Here is a 13,696-nt window from a genome sequence, read left to right as displayed (position 1 = left end):
GGAATGTGGATTCTGCTCGCCTTTTCTGTTCCCAGGGGCTGCTCCAAGGACATCGCCTCGAGATAGAGATGTGGTGTAGAGAACACCTACACTGTATACATGACTGAACCCTAGTAAGGGGTTTATAAACTTTTAAGATTTGGCAGGTGGGTGTGGGTATCTGTTTAGGTTGCTGCCACCCAAGACAAGCCTTGTATGGAAGTTCCCTCTGCTGGTATTAAAACTGCCACCTACCAGTCTGGAGTGGCCTGCCTTTTTCTCCAGTCTCTTCTGCCCTGTGAATACAGAAGCCAGGTAGGTTCAAATTACACAAGGGAAGCTCTGGACAAGGTTGTGAACCAATATCCTCTCCTCTTTCTCCCATGATCTCTATCCAACTTTTCTTCCAAAGTGAAATTTTGTGTATGTTTGTGTGTGTTCATACTTATATTTATCGTTTTTCCAACTTTACTGAGGTATAATTGACAAACTGTATTTAAAGAGTACAGCACGATGATTTGATATATGTACACATTTGGAAAAGACTCCTATAACTTATAAATTCATACATCCATTCATCTCACTTAGTTACCTTTTTTTCTTCTTTTGGTGAGAACGTAAAGTTATAGTCTCTCAGCAATTTATTTGATAAACTATAGTCTCTATGTTATACATTAGATCCTCAGACTTCATTCATGTTGTAACTGAATGTTTGTACCCTTTTATCAACCTTTCCCCATCTTCCCCATCCCCTAGGTCCTGGCATCTGCTATTCTCTCTGTTTCTGTGAGTTCAACTTTATCTATTTGCTTATTAAAGTTCTCTGTGTAAGTATAGTCTATGGAGTATTTGTTTTTGTCTGGCTGATTTGCCCAAGTTCATCCATGTTGCCAGAAATAGCAGTATTTCCCTTTTTTGTAAGGCTGAATAATATTCCATTGTGTGTGTGTGTGTTCCATTATGTGCATGTGTACATCACATTTTGTATCACATTGTATGTGATTGCATAGATCTATCATCTTTCTATCTTTCTATCTATCTATCTATCTATCTATCTATCATCTATCTGTATCACAGTTTCTTTATCCATTCACCCATTGATGGACACTTAGCTTATTTCCATATCTTGGCTATTGTGAATAATGTTACAGTGAACATGGGAGTAACAGACATCTCTTTGAGATAATCATTTCCTTTCCTTTGGATATATACCCAGAAGTAGGATTGAGGGATCATATGGTAGTTCTATTTTTAATTTTTTGAGGAATTTCCATATTGTCCAGAAGTGAATTATTTTTAGAGTAATGTAAATATGTGGAATCTGAAAAAACACCATCTGATAGGAACATTAACCTAAGAAGGGATTTTGCATTTGCTGTATGTCAATCTAGAATGCTCTGCCCGCAGGCCTTCATATGGCTACCTTCTTCTTGTCATTCATGTCTCAACTCACATCACCTCTTTTGTGAGATCTTCCCTCATCACCAAAGATAAAGTAGCTGCCTCCTTACACCCTGCCAACTGTTCCAGGTAGATTCTGTCCTCTAGTCTATTTTATATTCTTCATAGCATTTATTACTACCTAGGATAATTATTTCTTTAATTTATTTACTTCTTTATTAACTGTTTCCCCTTTAGTAAATAAGCTCCATGAAATAATGGATGTTGTCTGCATCGTTCAGTGTTATTTTTGCAGTCCCTAAATTATGCCTGATGCACAGTATACTCTCAATAATGAAAGAAACTTCATATTAAAATCATTTTTTTGCCCTAAGTATATAACTCATCTCTCCCCTGTTTTGCCATTATTTGAATTCCATATTTTGTATTTTCACTAAAAAATGGCTCTTCTTCTTTTTCCAATTAAATCTTTTAAATTCTAGTTGAGGAATAAATGTTTGTTTGCAATTGTGTTTATTTTCCATTTGTATTTGTGACCTAGATTGTTGGAAAAATATCTGAAAACTAGAATGTGTCTTATTATGAGCAATTTATTTCAAAAATATGAAGGTTATATAAGGAACAAGGCTTTATCAAAACTTAATTTGTAGGATGAAAGGAGTTGACAAGTTCTATCACCAACTCATATCTGCAATATAAGAAGCTGAGCCCCCATGAGAGGTCCTTCAAAGACGTACTTTCTGGTTTTGTTTACTACAATCACAGGCATTCTCTTCGCTTTGTTCTGTAGGTTGCTTAATATATCATTTGGTTCTACATGTTTCTTTCTCCTGATGTTTCTTTTATACTGTCAGATCCTGCCATGTCCATTCAAATCTAAAATTGTCTGAAACTATCTAAGTCACAACAAATCTGCTGTGTGAATAAAATCTTTATGGAGAGCTGTGAGGTTTCCAAGGCACATGCATAATAGAAATTCAATATCACTTCATTTGAGTACAAGCAGAACCACCAATAGCTGCATTTCACAGAGACCCACAAATTGTGCTCTGCAAAGAATGATTGCCACAGAATGCCTGTGTGCAGGAGCCTGCTAATGCCTTCCACCGTCCTCTGGGGGAGTCACCTTAGGGTGGGGCGAGGAGAGGGGGCACTCCCCCAATCATAATTGTATCGAAAGCTTCTAATAATAATCAGTTCTGACTCTTAACAGCATATTCCTCTCAGTATAAAAATTACATTCAAATAGGAAAAATGGCAATCTGCACAAGCTGCTGTAAAATGGAGAATTTGGCATTAGCTTCTTCAACTTTAGTGCCAACAAAGCAGTTAACAACAACAAAAAAATCTTATAAATACAAAGTTTAATGTTATCTGTTTTATGCTTAAAGTATTAATAAAAAGTCATTCTCCAGGACAAAAATTAATGTAGGAAGAATGTCTCAAGTGTTTGCGAGTATGTGCACAGACAGTGAGAGAGAGAGAGGGTTCCATTTGGAGGAGAATAAATATTAAGAAGTTTGTTGTCTCCTTTCTCCTCAGGAGAATTTTGTTGTAATAAATGTTGCTCAAAATAAGCAGGGAAAAGTTAAAGTTCACAAAGGTTAAAATTAGTTTAGGGACTCTTTTAGACCATCATATGATTACCTTAGGTAGATTCTGAACTCTAATAATATGAATAATACAAAATTTAACATACTGAATTATGTTTCCAGCAATATTTTCCACTTGGGGGGATATTTGTTCAACTGACATTTTTACCTAAAGCTTACATTATCAAAATAATTTAACATCTAAAATCTAAATTTAATATTTTAGTGAACATATATATGAGATAATAGTAGTCTAATTAAACTCTTTGTTCATACATCATTTTCCAAAGAGTTAACTGAACAACTAAAATATACCTTATAAAATTTGCAATTATTAAAATCAAATTAAAGGTCAGGAGTCTAAAATCATTATCACAGTTGAACTTAGCATGTAAACCTTTCTATAATGCTCGATTTTAAAACTAGAAAACCTTTGGATGACTCTAGCACAACTTTTTTATGACTTCTAAAAGAAAACAACTCATAATAATATATGGTTATAAAGTGGTAATTGATTAGAATCTTTATTTAAACACCCAAGACCAACTTTTTCCACTGATTGCTTTGATATCTCAAAGTCACCGATTCTGTGAGATCTGAGTTTTGCAGAATCAAGAAGATTTTAGACAGAAATGCATGCAGGAGAGAAATGTTATTTTTTCCTTTATTAAAATGTAGTAAAAGGGTATGAACTTTTAGCTAGAGGTCAATAAGTTCTGAGGATCTTATATAAAACATGGTAACTATCATTGGTGACACTGTATTATATAACTGAAATTTGTTAGAAGAACTTAAATGGTCTCACAAACACACAAATAAACATCTGAGGTGGTGGATGTGTTCATTAACTAGATGGGGGGGGATTTTTGCACAATGTATTATGTATATCTGATCACCAATATGTACACTTCAATTTTCTTACAGTTTTATTTGTCAGTTTTACCGCAATAAAGCTGGGAAAAAGTAAAACTTGACTCTGGAATAAAAAAATAAAATAAAAACCTAGCTACAGAATTGGACTAGCAAAAAACTTCCCCAAGTCCTCTAAAACCATGATTGGGTAAAAAGAGTATAGATGACTACTGCAGAAAACTACTGTTATAATGTTAAACTGATCTCTTCATTAAGATTAAAAAATGACAAAATCTAGAAGTGTGAAAGGAGGTCTTTTTTTTTTTTTTTTTCATTACAGGGTGTGCTATCAACTTATTTAATCCATTTAAAACAAATGAACCATTAGAGGAAGGGTAAGTGCTTTGGTCTCTGAATTTGTTAGGTCTCAGTGAATTTTGGAATAAATCGGAAATTTTCTTGAAGAAAAACTCTAAAAAACTACTAACCATGAGAAAAAATGTGATCCTAAACTGTACTGTTGAAGTAAAGTTTTATCAAAAAAATGAAGAAAAATGCATGTGCCCTCTTATCAAATATTTTAAAAATGTCAACTATTATCATGACTCTAAACACATATGAAGTAAATTGTATCATGAACAATATTTTTTCATCAGTATTTCTGAACATCTCTAGGGTAACAATAATCAATATTTGTGAGAACTCAGACAATACTAACAGTTGCCGCTTACAGAACACGTACAATTTCCCAAATATTCAGATGTGGTGTTGTATGGTGTTGAAGGCTGTTTACTTTTCAGTCAGAAGCTGCATTCAAATCTTGCTTCTGTCACTTACTAGTTGTGGGGACTTTAGGGAAGGCAAAATTCTTTCTCTACTCTGCAAGGCTTTCCACCTAAACAAATATTTAAATTTATAGGAGACTGATTAAAGGAGAAAAAAACCCCAAAGTGTTACTGTATGTTCATGGGGGCCAAATACTAAAATTGAAACCTAAAGAAATGACCAAGCCTGGCATTTTTTATATTTTTTAGATAAAGAATAAATCTGTGAGGAATTGACAGGACAAAGAAAACTTAACTTTGAGAGCTTCAGTTTGTAAGGAATTCCAGACAGAATTTGGGCCGTGGTAGTAAATGAGTAATAAGTAACAAGGGTTGTTTATACAGCCTGCTTGGCTCTAAATTTCCTGTCTCTGGTGATAAGGATGTCTCTTTACCTCCTGCTACAGAGAGGGTAAGTTTCACCTGAGAGGTTTGTTTTCTGCTGTCAGGGGGACAGGGGAGAAGTTGCTAATAGAAGGCAATGACTGAAGGTGAGAACTCCACTCCCACACATATGAGGAATTCATGGTGATATTGCCTTAAAACGCTTTATTTCTTGACCATGCCGAGTAACACTAGACTAAGTTTTGATCAATACTCCTAAACTAGATTCAGAGCTCAGTAAATTTATGATACTGACACACAAGCCAAAATATAATGTAAAAATGTAGATATTACTATTACTATATTATATGTACTTAGAAAAGTGGCTGCAGTCTTAGATATTTTATGACATGTTATAATATGTGTTTTTAAACAATTAGGTGTGTGTATTTATAATCAACAAATATATATATATATGTGATAGGTATATATAGGGGTTCATGTATATATATAGTCAACATATATAAATAGTCAATCTCCCACAATTAATTTTAATTTTTCTCTCTTATGTCACAAAGTTTTCCTGCAACTTATATTTTCATATCATCGGTGTAAACTTTTCTTCCTGAGAGTAGAGTGGACAATAAGTTTTTGTTTTCAGTAGCGCTTCTTCTGGCAGAAGGGACTCATCTCTTTCCTTGGGTAGATGGAACTGATTCCATGTGGTTCAGATGGTCTGACTCTGCCCCTGGCTTCAGATTGAACGAACACTGCGTTCTTCTGGCTACCATCTTGATTGGTTTAGGACTGGGTCTGTGACCCAAAGTGTGACATTCAAGACTCTAGAACTTTTGCTTGAGATATTTAGAGTACTATTAAGTCTAATAGAGTCACTATTGACCATCTTTGTCATCACATAGGAGGAACCTGTTTGAAGCCAAAGAGAATAAAGCCAGAGAGGGATGGAGAGGAGTAAGCCTTGGGGACACTGACTCTTAGTTATGGTACATTTTTTTTTTTTTAAGATTTATTTATTTATTTGAGAGAGAGGGGAGGGGCAGAGGAAGAGGAGAGAGAGAGAGTCTCACGCAGACTCCAGGCTGAGTGCAGAGCCCCCTGCCTGGCTCGATCTCACAACCCTGAGATCATGACCTGAGCTAAAATCAAGAGTGTTATGCTTGAAGCTTAGCGCACTGAGCCACCCAGGTGCCCCAGGACTTTTTAGTTATGTAAATTGGTAAATTGATACCTTCCCTTTTTTGTTCAAGCCAGTTGAGTTGGATATTCTTTTATCTGCAAACAAAAGAATCCTGACTAAGAAGGAGGAATGATTTTGGAATTTTAAATAAACTTATTAATGAACCCTTAAAAAAAGCTTGAATTCCCAATTGAAAAGTTAAATTTAATGTTTCACCTTGATTTTTTATCTGTAACTTTTGCCTTGATATTTCTCATGCCAATGATAACTTTTTAATTAAATGTAATTAAATGTTCATTGATACTCTTCTTTTTCTTCTTTCTTTTCTCTTTCTCACTCTTTCTCTTCATACATCAAATTTAGAGGATAAAAAACATTAAGTCTCTTGAATAAAAAAGGCTATCTTATAGTTTTCATTCTTATGATAGATTTTTAACAAGCTATATACTCAGGCAAAAAGAAAAAAAATAACTCTGGTAAAATATTGTTTACATTATTCTCATTTTTAATTTTAATTTATGTGGTAATGTGGGAATGCTGTTTATTTGTCCAATAAAGCGTCATTTTTCCAAAGCCCTGTAATGATAGCAGCAAGTCTTAGGTTACTCTTACCTTTTGAGACAAAGTTCACTGCCAACTACTTACATCTGCCTTTGCAGACTCAGGAATTTAGAAATAGACTTAACTGTACCAAATAGTCTGTAATTATTTTTTTTTTATTATTTTTTAAAGATTTTATTTATTTATTTGAGAGAGAGAGTGAGAGAGAGCATGAGAGGGGAGAGGGTCAGAGGGAGAAGCAGACTCCCCGCTGAGCAAGGAGCCCGACGCGGGACTCGATCCTGGGACTCCAGGATCATGACCTGAGCTGAAGGCAGTCACTTAACCAACTGAGCCACCCAGGCGCCCAATAGTCTGTAATTATTAACATTTAAACTATTCAAGTCCACAATTTGACATTTAAGTGTTTTAAAAGCTTCCCAATGGTGATGTTGTGCTCTTGATTTCTGTTGTATCTGTTGAAAATATTTTATTCAGAGGTGTCTGATTTTGTCTCTTGCTGTTAAAACAGTAAATAGTTATAAACATTCCAAGTCACCCCCCCCCAAAAAAGTCATTCCATGTTTTCTCTTGTGACTAAAGATATTTAATCTTTAAAAGATTGAATGCAGGTGTATTCCACTTTTAGAATATTAAAATTACATATTTAATTACATAAAAATTAATTTATAATGTATTGCTTGAACTCCAAATGAAATTCCTTAAGGATTTACTGAAATGGCAAGTTCTTTGAAGGATTAAATATTTTATAATAGTCTGCTTTATTTATTTTTCTCTATATACACATAATAATTTTATCTGTTCTTATGAAAAATAATAGATCAAAAGAGAAGTTTTGTTTTACTTAATATTCAAACAGAATTTCTTAAATGTTGATTGTGAACCAGGAAATTTTCTAAGCATTGTACTATCTCTTAAAGAACTCATAGTGTAGATAAAGATACAGAGAAATAATATCAATGACAGTGGCCATGACATTTCTGTATATACCAAGAAAAAATATATAGTATCTGCTTCCAAGAAACTTAAAATGTAGTTTGGGAAAGAATACATACAAACAATAAATGATAAAAACAGTACCTAAGGTAACTTAGAAATACTGTTCTATAATGTTGGCAATACTACAGGAAACCAGAAAAAGGAGATATCACTTTCAATTGAGAACACAATTAGTAAAATTTGGATATGCAGGTAGCAAATGGCAGAGTATTCCAAGATGGGGCAAAGGTTTATTAAAAACCTCAGAGATAAGGGAAACACAGAAGATATTTAAGGGAGAGTAGTTTTACTTAACTGGTACATAAAACAACTGGCAGCTGGGGTGCCTGGGTGGCTCAGTTGGTTAAGCATCTGCCTTCGGCTCAGGTCATGATCTCAGAGTCCTGGGATTGAGTCTCGCATCGGGCTCCCTGCTCAGTGGGGAGTCTTATACTCCCTCTCCTTCTTGCCCTCCCTCCTGCTCGTGCGCATGCTCTCTCTCTTTCTCTCGAACAAATAAAATCTTTAAAAGAAAAACAACTGGCAACTAGAATGTAAAATTAGGGTGTTTCTGAGATGGGATGTTGTAGAAAATTAATTAATTAAAAATTATTCTGGTGGTAGATACATAAATAGGAATAGAGAGGAATTGCCTAGAGAGAGGATGTTTTCTTTGAAAGAATTATTATGGGAGTATTAAGGGAAGATAACAGGAAGTAAGACAGGGTAGTCTGAAAGGAATACAGGGAATTAATGGTGGAATTATTATGGTGCTAGAGTTTATGTGATTTTTTTTTGGTTAACTAAATATGAAAGAGAAGTAGTGGAAATTACTTTCCAAAGTCATGTCCAATATTACCAAGGTTAGCGTGTTAGAGAATGGTGGTTATAACTTCATGTTCTTTAAAATTTCTACAACGACCAACTATACTCTTAGGTTTAGGTTCCCCTCGTCTACATAGGCCATTTTTCTCAGTGGGAAGTTACGGTATAGATGGGTCTAGATTAAAGTGCTACAATAAATATGAAACCATTTGGACGATAGAAAAATATATAAGTTGGTTCACATATGAAGAATTATATAATGGATTTATTTTACTACCTAAAGAATGATATTCTGAAAAAAACAGATAAGAGGAATATTACTATTTCCTTGATAATAGTGGAAGTACAATTATTATACCGATACATAATTATAAATTAGTGAAATAGTAATGAATCATGAAATATTAATGTAGTTCTTAGAACTCTGTCAAAAGAAAATATTTTTAGCCTATTGTGTGATATTTATTTTTTATTGTTTGTGTAACATGATAATCATATAACTGTTATGAAAGAGTTGTTTCATTTTGAAGCATGAAAGAGTTAAATCCTTAAAAACACTCTGGGTTGAAATATCATAGCTATTCTGATCACAAAAGAGTACTTTCCAACAAAACTTGAGGAATTCCTCTTGGGGCCTTTTTACACCCAAAGCAAAATTATTTTTCTCATTTGAATTTTTTTCTAATCTTTTTTTAACTCTTGAAAACTTATCTAATGACTTTAATTTAAAAATGGTAACTTCCTATTGGTTTTTAATGACAATGTCAGTTTTAGAATAGTTCCTGGTTTCTTAAAAGAAGACAAAGGTTAATGAATCCTGTAAGAACCAAGTAAATGAGTTTTGCTAATTTTTTAACAAGTAGAGAGTTTCTGAACTGTAGAACATAGATATAGTGTGTGTGTGTGTGTGTGTGTGTATGTGTGTGTATTCTTGAAAGGCCATGTGTGTTTGGAGCTACTCCACATAATGAAGCAAGTAAGTGTTGTGGGGTGTATGTATAAACTAACTATATGTTTATGTGATTCATGCACGCATAGGTTTATTTCAAAGTGTGATTATTTGAATTTCAATTCACACATTGAAGATCTTTTCTTTTAAAAATATGTAATAAGATCCAATGCCAAGAAAAATCTACTTCTACATTCTTAAGGTTTACAATATCAAATATCCTCCAAAATGTTGGAAAACATTAAATACTCTGGGTAAATTTTGTCTTTGACTTTGAATTAGGCTATCAACTGTTATGCTAAAGCTATTACATAGCTATATCATATAGAATATGCTATTTGTAAAGAATCACAGTCAAGTCTTGATTTTTTCCTCTGGGTTTAACTCTTTGTTAGCCCTGATTATATTATAAATAAAATTAGCCGCTGTCGTCACCCTAGTTTCCACTAAGCAAGTTGACAGGTGAATGAGCATTGGAAATGCCCTGGCCCTGGGTATAGAATTAAGAATGCCGTGGAGAGGCAGTGGAGGAGAAAAGGCAGAGAATATTTTTCCCAAACAAACAGAGTCTAGGTAGGTAGTGAGGACTAGAGGGGAGGAAGATGATCTGACAATGATAGGGGATCAGTTGAAGTACTCAACATTATAAAATAATTCTCTCACACAGACTACTTTTTGGACAATTGTGAGTAAATGAGTTTTACAATGTGCCCAACTTTGTTATAGGTTTTTGGGGAAGCATGGTGACCAAAGCTGACAAAAGAAGGACTTAAGTCTCTTTGAAGCATGAAATGTGAACAGGTGTTTTACATGTAAGAGGAACAAGACAGGTCACCTTTAACGCTCAAGTACTGTGGTGTGACAAATTCTTACTTCTTCCAACAACCACATGAAAAAGGTACACTGATCCCAATTTATCAATGAGAAAAGTGCCTGGAAAATGTAAGTAATTGTTCAAAGACATAAAATTAGTAAGTGATAGACTTGGATTTAAGCATACCAGTCAGATTCAAAAAGCTGATTTCCTTTTCACCACAGCACACATTCCTCTAGAAGTTTGTGGAATAGTATGAACATATGTAAGCAAAACCACTGGGAACATGGGCTTTGGAGGGGCAATCTGTCTGAGACATTGAACTTTGCCACTTAGATCTGTGACCTTAGACTGGCTACTTAAAATTGTTAGCCTTAGAGGAGTAATCATATATCTGCTTCATCAGATTATTTTGAATATAAGGATTATAAATATAAAACATTTAGCACAGCACCTGGGACATAATAAGCATTAAAATATGCTATCTCTTATTATCATGATCACTATTATTATTTATGATATTTTATTATTCTTTCATGATGAGAAAAGCTATTTGCCCTTTTACAATTTGAAACTAGAATGAAGGACCATGGCTTGAAAGGGCGAGAAAGAATTTAAGTATAGATTTAGAGATATAAAATTTGAGAGATGCAAGGTATATAAAAGCTGTGTTACTGGTTTCAACATTATTTTAAAAATTTAACTGTATTGTCACTACATACGTGGATCATTTTGGTGTTAACGTAAATATTTAAATTAGATGTAGAGTTTTCATTCTTGAGTTTTTTTCATGTGAGACAAAGCAAGTACATTTAATGATAGCATCATGAAAAACACAGCATATTTAATTGAAAACATAAATGAGTTATTTATAATATTTGCATAAATACATTTGTGCCATATACATTCTTCTTTTTTAAGTTTTAAGTAATGCTGTATTGCAATTGCATATTAACCTTACAATTATACACAAGCTATGCAATTAAATGCTCACTTAAAATTTGCAATTATAAACCTTCCTGCATATATAGTAGCTCCTAAAGAATGTAATGCGCTTGCAGTAATATCTACTATATTGTGTGTTGGTTTTCTGCTGTTCAGCAAAGGGATAGAGTGGGGAAATAATTTCACACTGCATATAATGCATCTCATATGAAGGAAACTTGAAAATTATTTAGTTACAGATTTCTCTGACCAGGCTTGCAAAGTGGCATACATTATGTTAATGGGCAAGCATTTGAAAATGAATTTGAATATTAAATGCACTAAGTTTGGGTTCTGACATGAAGGAAGGCGTAGTTGATACACAATTTACAAACAGGTTCTTGTTAACTCTTTCATTGCTTGGGATCACAATCATGCTTTGTATTTAAAAATTGTTCAGTCTTACAATTTTTTCATCACTGAAAATTCCCTAATACTGAAATCTAACTATTAGACTATACAAATGAATTTCTGCTAGAGTATTGGATTTTTAGCCATATCCCATGTTCAGTTGTGCTCCTTGTCCAATGAAAAATAGTTCCTTATTCATTGGAAGTTATAAGTAGGAAAGAAATGAGCAACATCAATCACTGTATTAATGGTATACTACATTTTCTAGCTTTCATTTGTAAAGTAACATGTTTGAGTTGGTATATATTGGAATGTATGCTTCCAAGCCACCATTGTATATTCAACCAAAATATCTCGTTTTCACGTCAAAGCAGAGGTCACAAATGTACTACTGTTGGATTCACAATGTTTAAATTTACAGAAAATGCATAGTTAATAATAAACCTTCCCACCAAAGCATATTTTTATTGAAAGAGCAAAACATTACAGTACACCGGATGTTTTAGGTCATTTGTTTTGTTTTTGCTCTGGGTCATTTTACAAAAGCACTTCTGCTCTCTAGCGTTGAAATGAGAGTCACTCTACTCCCCAGATATTACCCAGCAGCACTTGGGGGCTCTTAATGATTAATACCATCACCGTCCAGCCACAAACCTTTCTGCTGCAGATAATGCCAGGCAGCAAGTGCGCTTGACACTTTTAATGTATAATTAAGTAGGAAAAGTCAGCACTCAGTATGCAAATTTTTCAAAATGATAAATGATGCCATACAGCAGTAGGGATTGATTTGGTGTAAATGAAACTAATTAAGGAAATGTCAAACATAATTAATAAAACAGGTTTAAGCTGCAAAACATTGTCAATTGAATGAATGAGGAGGCATTGGCTCCCATTGTTTCTGCTTTATTTAGGGCTTGTGTTTAGCTTGTACTCTGTTCCTAAATGCACTCTTGCTACCTCACACCCTCCACTACCAATTCCCAGAGTGGGGGAAAATAAATTTGCTTGTCTCTCCACTGACTGCAGAAATTAATTGCAGAAATCTTGTCCCATCCAAGTGTTACATTCACTCACAGGACATTAACATAACTAATTTGAAAGAGCCCAAATGACTGCATAATAGAGCACTGTCAGTATGCCTGACAGTCTTTGGTCATACCAAATTAGCTTGGTTTTCTAATTGAAATTTTTTTTCTTGGACTCTTTTTATAATTTTTTCCTCAGCTATTCATTTTTGATAAGAACAAAGGTTTTATAATTTACAAAAGAGTGCTTGACCTATAATTACTAGGAGGAAATTAGGGGAGGTAGAAAAGTCAGATTTAGTCCTGGTAATGATGCTAGAGACCTTGCTCCCTCTAGGGAGCCTGAAGAATAATGGAATCTTCTATTTTTACGGGCGACCTGTGCACTGGTGCTGACTCTAACTGTGAATCCACTTTACTTTGCAGATCACTTGCTTAACACTAAAAGTGCCAGCAGAATGGCAGGCCATTACTTCAAATGTCATTCAAACCAGTGCCATTTCCACATGCCCTTCCTGCTCAAAGAGTGAATGGAAGAACATCTGCCAGTTCTCTTATTGTTTCCTTGTAAATCTTCCAAGCAGAGTTTTATGCAACTTAATTTGTGAACCATTTGGGTAAATAAGGGTGGGGGGGGGAGGGTTTTGTCAAGAGTAGGCAATTTAAGGTGTGCTAAAATGATTTCTTTGAAAAGAGATCCACTGGTTCTCGATTTTAAAATCAGGTCACCTGCATGCTATGGATGTCATCTTATACTCGATAATGGTTTTCAAAGGCCTGGTAATACTATATCCCTCATTTGGAGATCTTTTCTCAAAAGGATGGTTTTCCTTTTGAGTATGTCATAAAATGGAATAAGAATGGAATCAGTCCATTCTTTTTACGCTTTAAATTGTGAGCTATATACTCAGCACAATATTGTAGATTAATTGGGGGAATTGTATGGAACTGAAGGCATAGATTTTACAGGAAGGCAGATGGGATATACACACTTTTCTTTTTTTTTTTTTTTAAGATTTTATTTATTTATTTGAGAGAG

Source organism: Leptonychotes weddellii, chromosome 7, assembly GCF_054177405.1.
Source record: "Leptonychotes weddellii isolate Sample4059 chromosome 7, ASM5417740v2, whole genome shotgun sequence".
Taxonomy (NCBI): domain Eukaryota; kingdom Metazoa; phylum Chordata; class Mammalia; order Carnivora; family Phocidae; genus Leptonychotes; species Leptonychotes weddellii.
The sequence above is the reverse complement of the archived record's forward strand: the minus strand, read 5'-3'. Positions refer to the sequence as shown.